This window comes from Procambarus clarkii, chromosome 16 (assembly GCF_040958095.1).
Source record: "Procambarus clarkii isolate CNS0578487 chromosome 16, FALCON_Pclarkii_2.0, whole genome shotgun sequence".
NCBI lineage: Eukaryota > Metazoa > Arthropoda > Malacostraca > Decapoda > Cambaridae > Procambarus > Procambarus clarkii.
The window spans coordinates 17,523,448-17,538,447 of NC_091165.1; the positions used below are offsets into that span (position 1 = coordinate 17,523,448).

A 15,000-nucleotide genomic window follows, 5' to 3' on the forward strand; every position below is an offset into this window, starting at 1 on the left:
AATATAATAATATTTGAAATAAACCAATTGAAAGCAATTTATTGAAAATAGCAAAAATAACTTTCAATTAGGCAAATCGGGTCTTGCATACTAGGCCGAGTAGTGCATTCAGGCTATTAGGTACGACATATGTTTATATATATGAACTCTATGACCCGTCAGAGTACTAGGACCCGGACGCCAGAGGTCTACCACCACCACCACCACCACCCCCGCCACCACTCCACCACCACAATCACCACTCCACCACCACCACTAGGGGCCTCGTAGCCTGGTGGATAGCGCGCAGGACTCGTAATTCTGTGGCGCGGGTTCGATTCCCGCACGAGGCAGAAACAAATGGGCAAAGTTTCTTTCACCCTAAGTGCCCCTGTTACCTAGCAGTAAATAGGTACCTGGGAGTTAGTCAGCTGTCACGGGCTGCTTCCTGGGGTGTGTGTGTGTGGTGTGGAAAAAAAAAAAGTAGTAGTTAGTGAACAGTTGATTGGCAGTTGAGAGGCGGGCCGAAAGAACAAAAAGCTCAACTCCAGTAAAAACACAACTAGTAAACACAACTAGAAAACACCACTCCCACCACCACTCCACCACCACCGCCACCACTCCTCCACCACTCCCACCACTAAACCACGACTCCACCACCACTACCACCACTAAATCACCACTAAACCACCACTCCACCGCCACCACTCCTCCACCACCACCAATAAACATAACTATTATGACCGACACTTAGACACCATCGCCATCACCCACTGTCATGTCCTCGCCTTGTTTAACCCGCTAACTAATCACACTGCACAAATGATTACGATAACATGCAAATAAATATGTACTTACAATTTTCAGAGCGGACGACACAAGGAAGAGACGCACACAAGGATTGTCAACAAGTGGAGAACACGAAGTAACCCGCGATCACTAGTGAGGGCGGAGCACTCACTCTCCGCTAGCTCCCTCGCTCTCACTCCTCTCACAATACTCCGACAAAGTCTGCAACTTTTCCTCACTCGCACACACTTTTAGCCTAGTCAAGAAGTGCATACAACTCCAGGCGCTTGCGCACTGGCAATTCAGTTTTCACTGGCTGCCCATCCAATCTTCGATGAGTGGTCGTGACGCAGCCGTGCTCACAGCCAATGAGCGCCGCCGAGGGAGGTGATGTAGCCAGAGCAGTTGCCAATCAGAGACCAGAGAACTCAACAGGTTAAGGGAAGAATCCGTCCGATAAATAGGAGAGGCAGTACAGGTGCGTGGGCAGACTGAGGCGAGAGGTGGCGAGGGCCGGCTGGACCTGGGAGCTCCGGCTCGCTCGCTCCTGCCAGTCATTATAACCTTGTGTCAGCCCTCTAATGATAACCTTCACCCCTACAAACACAACGTAATTGTCCCTATTTTCCGCTTGTTGCAACTTGTAATAAGAGTTGTTACATCTTTTTATGACGTATTAGAATGTTGTTACAACTTGCTATATTGGTTGTTACAAGCAATGTTGTGTATCTGGCGGGAAATAAGTCATTTTTTTCCCCCAGACTTTGTAGAAAATTCAATTGACTGTTTAGGTGAAGTTTGTCAAATTAAGTGGTTGAACAGAATGAGAAGTTCACTTAGAAGAAATGACAGGATAACCTGAAATATTCTCCTATCACTTATGCAGTGTTTCTACTTAACATGTTCCCACATCATTATGTCACCAGTATGGTTCCACCACACCCAACATCCTTCCACATCGTTCAACATACCTACAACATGCTTCTACCACACTCAACATACCAGCAACATGCATCTACCACACTCAACATACCAGCAACATGCTTCTACCACACTCAACATACCAGCAACATGCTTCTACCACACTCAACATACCAGCAACATGCTTCTACCACACTCAACACACCAGCAACATGCTTCTACCACACTCAACATACCAGCAACATGCTTCCAGTACACTCAACATGCCACCACATTGCGTCTACCACACACGACATGCCATCAACATGTTTTAGCCACACCCAACATATCAGCGACATGCATCCACCACACCCAACATACATAACAATCCAATACTTCCACACCACCCAACATGAACTGTAACAGTTTTATCAGACCCAACATGAGCTGCAACATGATGCCACCAGACCCAACATGAGCTGCAACATGGTGCCACCAGACCCAACATGAGCTGCAACATGGTGCCACCAGACCCAACATGAGCTGCAACATGGTGCCATCAGACCCAACATGAGCTGCAACATGGTGCCACCAGACCCAACATGAGCTGCGACATGGTGCCACCAAACCCAACATGAGCTGCAACATGGTGCCACTGAACAACATAAGAGAGTATCACGAACAAAAATACACAGCAGCTACAGGCAGCACCAGATACCTGCAACATGCAAGCCATGATTTACCTAACGCTCCATCACCAGCCAACTCTGACTACTACATGAGGCGGGACCAAAGAGCCAAAGCTCAACGCCCGCAAGCACAACTAGGTGAGTACATGCCCCCCCCCCCCCCCCCGAGCAATAACAACCACATGTTCTCCCAACAACAACAACTAGCCCATGTTCCCTCCAGCAACAATTGGCACAAGTTTCCACTGCAACACCCAACCACTTGGGCTGGACGGTAGAACGACGGTCTCGCTTCATGCAGGTAGGCGTTCAATCCCCGACCGTCCGAGTGGTTGGGCACCATTCCTTTCCCTCGTCCCATCCCAAATCCTTGTCCTAAACCGTTCCAAGTCGTAATGGCTTGGCACTTTCCCCTGATAATTCCCTTCCCACCGCACTGGTTACCAGACAGTGAGTGTCTGGTAACTCTTAAGTTCCCAGGCGAGGTCCACCGCTTAGCCAGATTCTCGGGGATGGAACTAGGGAACTATCAGGAGATTTATTACAAGATGAGTTCTGGGGATATATTACAAGATGAGTTTCGGTCGTGCAGATTGTAGACGACTTCGACCTTCCTTAAGTCGCAGGGTGTTCCTCGATCCTTGTAGTGCGACTCCAGATGCGTCAGCTGGTATATTGAGGGTGGTGAGTTCTCGCCCCCTCTCGTGTTGTCATGGTGCAGGTGTGCACAACCCGACCGGCACACCTGGAAGGTAGGGAAACAGGTCCTCCTCTCTTCCAGGTACTTCTTACAATGATTGGACGCTCCGACAGGACGCCGTCGCCTGGGCCCCATCACCAAAATCTTGGCACACCTCAACAAAGCCTATCTACAACAGAGAGTAGCAGAAGGTTCGCCCTCTGCAGTATGTTATCTTCAGGCCACCAAGTTAGATAGCGTATCCCGAATGGAATCCACAGGTAAATAGCATTTCGATTATATAGACTATGTCTAGGTTACAGATGGAACTGGGAAATTGGTGAACCCAGATATTGGGAATGCATCTTCTGCCAAACAATAACAGAAAAGCTACAACTTCACTATCTCCTGGAATGTGAAGCAACCAACGACCTTTGAAGAGCTTTAAGAGTCCCTGAATGTTGCAGTAACCACCCTGAAGCCATCAACACTGCCACTCTTCTGGTCAAAACAGGTGTCCAGCAGCTGGACACCCTCATAAATAATGTCCAGCAGTATCCTCCTCCGCGATAGCAGCCACACAGTAAGGACTGACGATTTAAATGCGAGCTCAGCTCACAGTATATCCTTTCAAGACCAAAGATCACATTCACTCAAAACAATCTACCACTTAAGAGCTATTGATGCCCGTGCCACCTCATGGGTGGCTTAATGTTCATCAATTAATCAATCTCGCTCCCATTTATAGGCTATTCATGGCCGTGCCACCTCTTGGGTGGCTTAATCTTCATCAATCTCGCTCCCATCACCATCTACTTGATAATGGTCCAGCACGGACCGAAACGTCGTCGTCGTCTCTTCCTCTTCTGGTGTGTGGTTTGGTCACCTTATATTTAGGTTGTGGTTAAAAAAAATTTCAGTTTGTCAAAGTTCAATAATACAAAAGTCAACTTTCTGGTGGTACCTCACTACACATTGGTACTTTCGACCAAACAGTTACTATAAGTACTTTCATTTTAGGGGGATGGGCTGTAAAGGTGGAGTCTTAGGGCTCATATCGCACAAGGACATCATCCTCTTATGTGGACATATCGCACAAATCTTCAATAGAAGATTTTCGCATCTCCAACATTTAGTGGTATGCCACGTGTGCACGTATGTGTGATGAAGTCAGGCACATTTCAAGGAATGCCGGCGGTTGTGGCACCATTGTTCTCCATGCGCATGCAGGCTGTAAGGAGCTCAAGAGATGTAATAGTAAATTATGAAAATAATGCACCTAGCCGGGGAGACTGTAGCACCATCAGTGTTGCTGGATATTAATAAGGCGCTAAAAATCACTGAGCATGCCAATACGAGAACAAAAGCACACAAGACGAGTGATATCGAAGATACCGGAGTCACCAAGGATTATATTGATAGACAAATGACCACAAGGGATAATTGGGAAGCAACACACACATAAATGTCTTGACAATCAGGACATTTTAAAAGGAGGTACACAACTGTAGGAGAGAATGCAGTTCAGATAATAATAAAGAGAGAGATGTTCCATTAAGTGTCCGTGAGTTAAACATATATGGCCAATAGGTAACCTAACCAGAGCCATATCCCACCGCTGATTACGGTGGTAGAAGGAAAGCCAAGGGAACAGGCTACCCTTAAGAACACAGTTTGGTACCTGTAACACACCACCAACGACCCTGCTAATGGTCTTGGATTGAGGAATGAACATATATCATAAATATATACATATAATATTATAAATAGTAAAATTACTGAAGTCAACAAGTGATCCATACAGTGAAGCACAAATACAATACATCAGACAATGGAGGTGTGTGGCAAGTGTTTTGAAGAATTTAGAAGACGTACTGCAGGCGTCAAGTGTTGCATCTGCAACACAAGATTTCACCTGAGCTGTGTAGCATTATCTACAGCATGCACAAACAAGGAATATACTGCGTTTGCAAAAATGACAGGTTAATATGGGAAAACACAACTCAACTGGAGAAAAAGGTTCCGAGCCACAAAGATTAACATTCACAGAAAAGTTACCAGTGATATATGCGGACTGTGAAAAGACAACACTGGATAACGACCAAAACTCAGGAACAGTTAGTTTAGAGAACCACAGCGGTAGTGTGGAGGAAGAGGGTATTGTGGTACAAAACGACAGCAATATTGCAGCCAGGTAATATAAACAATGAGAGCAACAGTGAGACAGAGTGCATAAACGAAGAAATTGGGACGAAAGATGGAGATGGTTCCAATGAAGAGGCGGCCAAGACAGGCACAGGTATAAATACCCTGAAAAAAATAAAAACTGAAGATATTTACAAATTCTATGCACAAGTAATATGCAACTATGGGAAATTAGAAGCAAAATGCACTTTTCTGCATCCTCGAAAATGCAGGAACATGTTGCCGAGGGGTACATGCCGTTTTGGAATGGAGTGCAGACACTTCCACCCTAACCCATGTAAATTTTCAATTAGGGACAAAAAATGTTACAATCTTCAGTGCCCGGAATTCCACGTGAGAGGTACACAGTGTTATAGACGGGAAGATCAATATGATACTACTGGAATTTTTTTAGAGGAAGGCAGAAACAGAGTAGAAGATATAAGAGAGAGGAACAGGCAGATAGCACCACTGCAGGATTACAGAAGGGAAGGGGAGGGAGATACCCACAAGACTGGAATACAAGTCATCATCCAGCACACAGGTACTACACCACACAACACCCGAACTACTACCAACACTGGACGAACCACTACCAAAACAACACTCTGAACATGGGTGGAGAGAGGGGAGAGAACTACCAAAGCACACCAGAAGTGACACGCAATATGGGAAATCATTCCCACATATACAAGGCCTAAAATCAAAATCAAGAAATAAAATTAGTTAAGTTCATAAATGGCCTTCTAATAGAATCGAACTCGATATTTGGTGCATTTACAGAAACCCACACAAAAGACCACATGGATAGTGAAATCTGGATTCCAAATTATAATCTATATAGATGTGACAGATTAATTAGGTCAAGTGGAGGAGTAGGTCTGTATTCTAAAGAGGAACTGGCATGCACAGAGCTCCTGAACTCGACCAATGAGGTGGTAGAGGTACTTGGAATCAAGGAAGAAAATATAAATCTAATTATTATTTTAATATATAAACCACCAGATGCAACAGTTGAGGAATTCACTGAACAGATCCACAAAATAGCGAATATCCTTGATAACCTAGCAAACCCAGTACCAGATATCATCTTCCTTGGAGACTTCAATCTACCCAGTTTAAAATGGAGAATAGTAAACAATAACATTATAGCAGGAAGTCAACCTGGAAATAACCAACCACAGGTCAGAGAACTACTGAGATTCTGTGACAAATTCTCGCTCAGTCAGCAGATTGCAGAACCAACTAGGAACGAAAACACGCTGGATCTGATATTCACGAACAATGATGAGCTAATCAGAGACATTACTGTCTCAGACACTACGTACTCGGACCACAAGATCATTGAAGTGCAAACTAACATTAATAACGGTTGTAGGCCCAAGAGAAACAACAAGCGAGAACGGTTATTCAATAAATTCAAATTTAATAATAAGAGGATAGACTGGGAGAAAATAAACACGGAACTTACAAACATTCAATGGAAAAATGTTCTAAGAAATAAAAATCTTACACAAGGCATAGAAAAACTGACTTCTGAAGCGTATGAAGTCTGTCTGAAACATGTTCCTTTCAGGAAAGCCAGAAAGAGGTCCAATGTAGAAAGAGAACGCAGACGACATTACAAAAGGAGGAAGAAATTAACGGAAATGCTAAAGCAGACACGACTCTCCATACAGAGAAGGAATAATTTAAACAGGGAGATTGAAAAAATCGAATAGATACTGAAGCATTCACATCAGATTGAAGAAATGCAACTAGAATAGTAAGCAAATCAAGAAATAAAGAAAAAACCAAAATATTTCTTCACATATGCTAAATCAAAAGCCAAAACCACTGCCAGTATTGGACCTATTCATACTAGTGAAAGTTCGTACACTGAGGATCACAAAGAAATTAGTGAAATCCTAAAAAAAGCAGTATGAGGACATGTTTAGCACTCCGATACACAGCATGAAAGTGGAAGATCCGGACATCTTTATGCGTGATATCCAAACCCCTTTAAATATAACTGATATCAACACGAGCGTGGCAGATTTTGAAAGGGAAATTGACAATATGCCCACGCACTCAGCCCCGGGTCCAGACTCATGGAATTCAATATTTATAAAGAAATGCAAAGTGCCAGTAGCACAGGCACTCAGTATAGTGTGGAGGAAGAGATGGACACGGGGGAGATACCAGATGCGCTTCAAGCAGAAGACATAGCCCCTCTACACAAGGGAGGGAGCAAAGCATTGGCAAAGAATTATAGACCAGTTGCACTAACGTCCCACATAATAAAAGTATTTGAGAGAGTGATCAGGAGTCAGGTCACTAATTTCATGGAGACCAATGACCTTCACAACCCAGGCCAACATGGATTTAGAGCGGGAAGATCATGCCTCTCACAACTACTTGACCATTACGACAAAATCATTGAGGCATTAGTAGAAAAACAGAATGCAGATGTGGTATACACGGATTTCGCAAAGGCATTCAATAAATGTGACCATAGAGTGATAGCACACAAAATGAAGTCAATGGGAATAACTGGCAAAGTAAGATGCTGGATATTCAGTTTTCTGTCGAACAGAACACAAAGAGTAACAGTCAACCATATAAAATCGAGTTCAAGCGCAGTTAAAAGCTCTGTATCTCAAAGTACAGTCCTTGCACCACTGCCGTTTCTTATTCTCATATCAGATATAGACTCAAATACAAGGCACAGCTTCGTATCATCCTTTGCAGATGACACAAAAATCAACATGAATATTACCTCTGCTGAAGACATTGAAAACCTACAAGCAGATATTAATAAAGTTTTACGAGAACTTTCAAATCCAGGAATCCCATCACAATGGTTGTACTCTTCAAATCACTGTGTGAGTACTGCTCAGTACTCACTTCCCCATTCAGAGCAGGAGAGATTGATGAAATAGAGGGAGTACAGAGAACATAGACGCGATAAAGCATCTAAATTATTGGGATCGTCTCAAAGCTCTCCAAATGTACTCGCTAGAAAGACGACGAAAGAAGTATCAAATAATATACACGTGGAAAATACTGGAGGGCCAGGTCCAAAATCTACACAGTAAAATAACAACATACTGGAGTGAACGATATGGAAGAAAATGCAGCATAGAACCAGTGAAGAGTAGAGGTGCCATAGGCACAATCAGAGAGAACTGTATAAACATCAGAGGTCCGCGGTTGTTCAACATCTTCCCAGCGAGCATAAGAAATATTGCCGGAACAACCGTGGACATCTTCAAGAGAAAACTAGATAGTTTTCTCCAAGGATTGATTGTTTTAATTGATGCCGCCGGAGGCGGCTAGTTTATTGTGCACCCCATACTCATCCTGTGAGCGTGTTACGAACCCGGATCCAGCGTCCGAGCACGGAGCAGTAACGACCGCGCCATCTGTGGGTCAGCTCCCGAAACCCCCGCCAAACGACGACGACACCTGGTGAGGACGGCGAATACCGGCCACAAGGGCCAGTTTCCAGTCCTGTGCAGCTCACAACACAGCCGCTGCTGACCTCTGGTGAGGTGGTGCTCAGACACCAGCGCCATCTATGGAGTGGATAGGTGGGGGTTTGTGTCTGAGCCTGTAAGTGAGGTGCCTTAGTGTGTCCCAGTTATTGATGACGTGTCTGTTTACAGAATCGACCTGGGACTGCTGTGATGGAAGTCGAGTCAGTCTACCCGAGGCAGCCGTCTCCAAACCTTGAGCTTTGCTGCAGCAGTTGCGAAGTCGTCCCCCTGGAAGAACACTGTGGTGTGTTAGCCTGCCAGTGGAGTGGCAGTAAAAGGGTTACCCGGGACCGACTGTTGGAGACGATCGTCCACTGGGGTATTGAGGACGGGAGAGTGACTTGTGGTGTCACACGAGGCTCCTGTCCAGGGCGTTCCCCTTATATCGTTCGTGGAGTGGCCTGACCAGCCTTGCTGTTCCGGAACCTGCCAGCAGACCAGCTGGACGTGTGGTTGACGGCCTCCACGGCGGTGCCCCCAGTGGACCTGTGTTTTGGCTGACCTGTGGCCAGGGTAGGCTCAACTTCGCAGAGATTTCATTGTGAGGCCACGAAGAAGCACCGAGGACTCAGCACTGAGCGTCTGGATCCAGAGTCTTCAGTTAGAAGACAATTGTGTGAACAATCCCCTTGTATAGTGTTAATACCCCTCCCCCTGTGTACTCCGTTTATATATTTATTTGGTGATGGTAATTATAATCTTAAGTTCTTAACGTTCTTTCCCTTCCCCCTTTAAGTTCCTTGCGTCACGGATCACATCCCTTGATAGCCACTACTGGCTTGGGAACGGATATATATCTTCCTCTAACAACATCAGAGTAAGAACCCCGTTGCGTCCCGAGAGGGCCGTAACAGAGCGGTAGCGAAAAAGCATTACAGAGGGCACAAAAGGTCTTTATCAGACCTCATCTTAGATTATTACATAAACAATTTCATCTATCCTTCACACCTTATAGTTACAAGGAGTGCCGGACCAACCGGGCTGTGGTGGGTATGTGGGCCTACGGGCCGCTGCAAGCAACAGCCTAGTGAACCAAACTCTCACAAGTCAAGCCTGGCCTCGGGCCGGGCTTGGGGAGTAAAAGAACTCCCAGAATCTCCATCAAGCAGCTATCAAGCAGGAGCGACTAAGGAATGCCTTTTCCAGGAAATAGGACAAAAAAGGATCCCCCTGTTAGCGGCAGAGTACGCACGCTCATTTAAGATAATCCCAATATGGTTATTAACCCAGCAAAAATGTCCTAAATCTGCTACAGATTAGAAACAGACACTATTGATTTTCGATTGCCACAGACTGCATAGGACTAAATGACTCTAGAGCCATGATAACACTGCAAGAGTCAACCACAAAAGGAACATTGACATCAGATAGAAGTCTTTACCATGTGAGTCAAGTCTTGCAAAACCTTCCCAGTGGGACGCTCCATGTGGGTAAGGATGGAACAACACGAGGAGAGGCATTACAAAAGCAGACTGAAAGGGAGACTTAAGTGAGATATCATTATATATAAAGGAAGGTGGTGAAAGGGAACTGGGCCTACCGGAGGGTCAACAGTCAATGATCGCCTAAAGCAGGAATGGGGATGTTGCAGAGACCTTGCAACGTGGCAAAGTCAGTAACGATCCCGACGATCCTGTGTCGACAAGTTGCCGGTTTCAACATGCATGCTCTTGGTATGGGACGAACGAAAGACTCCAGAGCTGAAGCTCAACCCAGCACGGTGCAGAGCTCAAGACGACGAAGAAGCGGAGGAGCAGGCAGGGAGAAAGGAGTGCGAATAGAAGAGTGTGCATCTTTCAGCATCCCAGGAAGTACAGGACATGACTCGAAGTAATATAAGGGCCTTAGAGCATTTGACTCAGAGGTAAGAGATATGAAGTGACCAAGACAAACAATTATCATAGATCATCTCCAAAAGTTTAGTAGAGTCTTTACACAGAAGGGGAATACCATAGTGCGACAATGGGAGGACTAAGAATGACCTGTTTCCCAGTACAAGTCACAGCACAAGTAGATGTAGAAAACTCAAAAGCCATGACTGGTGACCCTGGACGACACAAAATCAATCGCAAATCAGAGCCAGCGTTGGAGGAAAGGGGACGTCGTCTCCATTACCTCCATGGAGGTCTTTGCAGAAAAAAACAGAACGAATGTAGAATAAAAAACAGAATAACAGTTGTCACATTGGAAGGTAGAGCCACACCAGAGGACAAGATAGTCACCACCGGGGGCTTGGGGCTCAACCCACCCAAGTTAATAGAAGGAGAAAGAAGAGTGTCAGTTGGGGGTAGTAAAAAAACAAAGCCTGATCTGGGCCCAACGTAGCCGGGGTTACAGAGCCGGTCCTTCCAGCACGGTCACACTCCGGGGACTTGGTCACCCATCCTACACGTCTGAGGAGAAGCAAGGTCAGACCTTAGTATACAAATTAACAGATAAAGACTTCGGTGTCCAGCAGGCCCACCCACCACGGAGCCTACATGGGTGGTACTAGCACCAGGACAAGCGACCTCAAGGTTAACCGGAACAGTATTCATGGGTCACCATTGTAGGGCCGAACAGGGTCCCAGGAACGAACAGGAGCACCAACCCTACAATGCTCACAAGACTCTGTGTCTAATTAGGACTAACCAGATGAGCTGATTGGTGTAGGTGAGCCGCATAAACTCCCGCTTTACTCCCGGCCCCTCACCCATGGTGTGTTGCCCTCTGCCAACCTGGAGGGGTCACAGCCGCTGGGTGGGCTCAACTCCCAGATGAAGGGACACAAGGACACACTGGTCTCCATACACGCTAAAACATGGGGGGGGGGGAGGGTTTCGCTTCGCTTACAATCTTCCAAAAGAAGTAAAGCAAGAAATTTGTATACTCATCTGCAGGCCAAGGGCTCTCAAGTAACATGTGATGGACAGTCCGGGTTGTGGGAAATAATCCGCTGCTAAACAATATATTATATGGTTTATACCACGTTATATCAACCGACCACTGGAACAATGGAACCACGTGGGTTGTACCTGTGCTTGGACATGCTGACAAACAAACAATCTCTCTCACAGTACAGATTCGCACCTCTCCTGTTGTACCATTGCTCAAACTTCATTGTCAGTGTCTCCATAAACTAATTTACGTTTCTGACAGCCTTATTAACATATTTATTGGATAATTGTGAACTTGTTACACTAAGGAAGGGGGCCTGACAGCTAAGAAGACAGCGGTTCGGATTCGTAGTTCTGAGTTCCGGGTTCGATCCCCGGTGGAGGCGGAAACAAATGGACAGAGTTTCTTTCACGCTGATGCATCTGTTTACCTAGCATTAAATAGGTACCTGGGAGTTAGACAGCTGCTACGGGCTGCTTTCTGGGGATGTGTAATAAAAAGGAGGCCGGGTCGCGGGGACGCTAAACCCCGAAATCATGCCAAGATAACCTTAAGAATGATCGAACATGTTCAAAATATTGGCAAAATGAGGGCTGGCATTCTCGTCATTGTCAGAACTGCCACATCAGGTCACACAGATGGAGTCAGTCTATATGTTACACTCATGCCCTTGTACTAACATACACAATTTTGTTGACCAGACCACACACTAGAAGGTGAAGGGACGACGACGTTTCGGTCCGTCCTAGACCATTCTCAAGTCGATTGTGATGAGGAAGATTGATTGATGAAGATTAAGCCACCCAAAAGGTGGCACGGGCATGAATAGCCCGTAAGTGGTGGCCCTTTTGAGCCAATACCAGTATCAAGAGCTGATACTGGAGATCTGTGGAGGTGCAACTGCACCCTGCGTGACGGGAGATGTCTCCCGTGTGATGAGGAAGTAGAGACAAGCAATAAATAGGCCAGAGAGAGAGCTGAGGAGCAAAGTAAGGTGTAGTAGAGGGGATAGTAGTAATAATAAGTAACAATAATCATCCTAATCAATATAAGATACACAATTACAACAACAATGTACTCTTTGGTGCCGATACTGAAAACAGCCAGCAGAATTTCCTCATTATCATCTAAACAAAATATGAAATGTAATTTCCCATTAATTCAAAGGTCAAGCCATTAAATATCAAGCACGGTCTAGCTAAGCTTGCAATATCGGCCCCACGCATTATCTGGCTCCTTAATTTCAACTTTCAGCGCCTAAAATGTAATCTGATAACAGCGAAATCGCAGGAAGTGGGTTGAATGAACATTTACCCTCAAATGATCTCTAAGATTTTCTCGAGAGATGTACTTTAAATCAGTAAATACAAGAAACTCCTCCAGCACAATAAGGAATCCGAACCTTGATTTCACAAGTGACTAATGAGAGCTATAAAGTATAAATTATTTGAATGCATCCTATTCCGATCACAGCCTAATCAAGAGTCCGTTCAGATCACTGCCTAATCAAGAGTCCGTTCAGATCACAGCCTAATCAAGAGTCCGTTCAGATCACTGCCTAATCAAGAGTCCGTTCAGATCACAGCCTAATCAAGAGTCCGTTCAGATCACAGCCTAATCAAGGGTCCGTTCAGATCATATTCTAATCAAGGGTCCATTCAGATCACATCCTAATCAAGGGTCCAATCAGATCACATCCTAATCAAGGGTCCAATCAGATCACAGTCTAATCAAGGGTCCATTCAGATCACATTCTAATCAAGAGTCCGTTCAGATCACATTCTAATCAAGGGTCCAATCAGATCATATTCTAATCAAGGGTCCATTCAGATCACATCCTAATCAAGGGTCCAATCAGATCACATCCTAACCAAGGGTCCAATCAGATCACAGTCTAATCAAGGGTCCATTCAGATCACATTCTAATCAAGAGTCCGTTCAGATCACATTCTAATCAAGGGTCCAATCAGATCACATTCTAATCAAGGGTCCATTCAGATCACATCCTAATCAAGAATCCAATCAGATCACATCCTAATCAAGGGTCCAATCAGATTACATTCTAATCAAGGGTCCAATCAGATCACATTCTAATCAAGGGTCCGTTCAGATCACATCATAATCAAGGATCCAATCAGATCACATCCTAATCAAGGGTCCAATCAGATTACATTCTAATCAAGGATCCAATCAGATCACATTCTAATCAACGGTCCGTTCAGATCACATCCTAATCAAGGTCCCGGATTTAACTAAATACCAAATCTGCAAAATCCAATAAAAATGGGATAATTTTATGCATTTTAATTTAATTACGATAACTTCCCTCTTAACTATAAAGTAGTAAACGACAGTCATGCAGAGAAGTGGTTTAGACCACCGTCTCGAGAGAGGCTACCTCAGACACACTCATCATGCTCAAGTTATAATCATTAATTAGAATTACAAGAATGAACGGAGCGACCTTAACATGCCAATAATCTCACAATCACCGGGGGGCTGGCCGGCCGAGCGGACAGCACGCTGGTCATGTGATCCTGTGGTCCCGGGTTCGATCCCGAGCGCCGGAGAGAAACGATGGGCAGAGTTTCTTTCACTGTATGCCCCTGTTACCTAGCAGTAAATAGGTACCTGGGAGTTAGTCAGCTGTCACAGGCTGCTTCCTGGGGGGTGGAAGCCTGGCCGAGGACCGGGCCGCGGGGACACTAAAGCCCCGAAATCAACTCAAGATAACCTCAAGATAGATCACGCTGTTGCCCCACAATTTCCTACTTTCGGAAACTATGGCTGATAAGAGAAACAATAAAGTATTGAATGGAGAGATTTAGAACTTGTAGAAATATAACCCCCCAAAAAACACAGAAGCTCTTCTATACAAAATATCAACCACGCCTTCACTGATGACAAGAAACTAGCAGAATGTGAGGACACACATAATACCACGTGACTTCTGAGAAAGTAGTGCATGCGTGCCCAAGTAGAGTGCTTCATGCCTGGACTCCTGGAACTCTCCAGCGGATGTTACATCCGTTGTGTCTCTAATAACTTACGTGACATCCTGTGTGTACGGTCATGTCATGAGGATGCTACTAGAGTGCGGTCACCGTCCACAACACACAGCCTCCGCTGGTTACTTGCAGCAGATAAGTTGTAAAAGGACGATGTTTGAGGAAAATATATCAACAGGTAGCGGTAGCAGGTCCTACCATGCCTGGGTAGCAGGTCCTACCATGCCTGGGTAGCAGGTCCTACCATGCCTGGGTAGCAGGTCCTACCATGCCTGGGTAGCAGGTCCTACCATGCCTGGGTAGCAGGTCCTACCATGCCTGGGTAGCAGGTCCTACCATGCCTGGGTAGCAGGTCCTACCAAGCCTGGGTAGCAGGT

The 15,000-nt window shown here is 45.3% G+C and overlaps 1 protein-coding gene across 1 annotated transcript in view; it reads right to left on the reverse strand.

The window, feature by feature from the left end:
* The window catches only part of Nos (Nitric oxide synthase), a 761,521-nt gene extending 760,457 nt beyond the window's left edge, over positions 1–1,064 (reverse strand). The window contains exon 1 of the mRNA XM_069325290.1: positions 838–1,064. The gene's annotated coding sequence lies outside the window, so the exon portion shown is untranslated. The remainder of the gene's footprint in view (positions 1–837) is intronic.
* Positions 1,065–15,000: the final 13,936 nt, after the last annotated feature.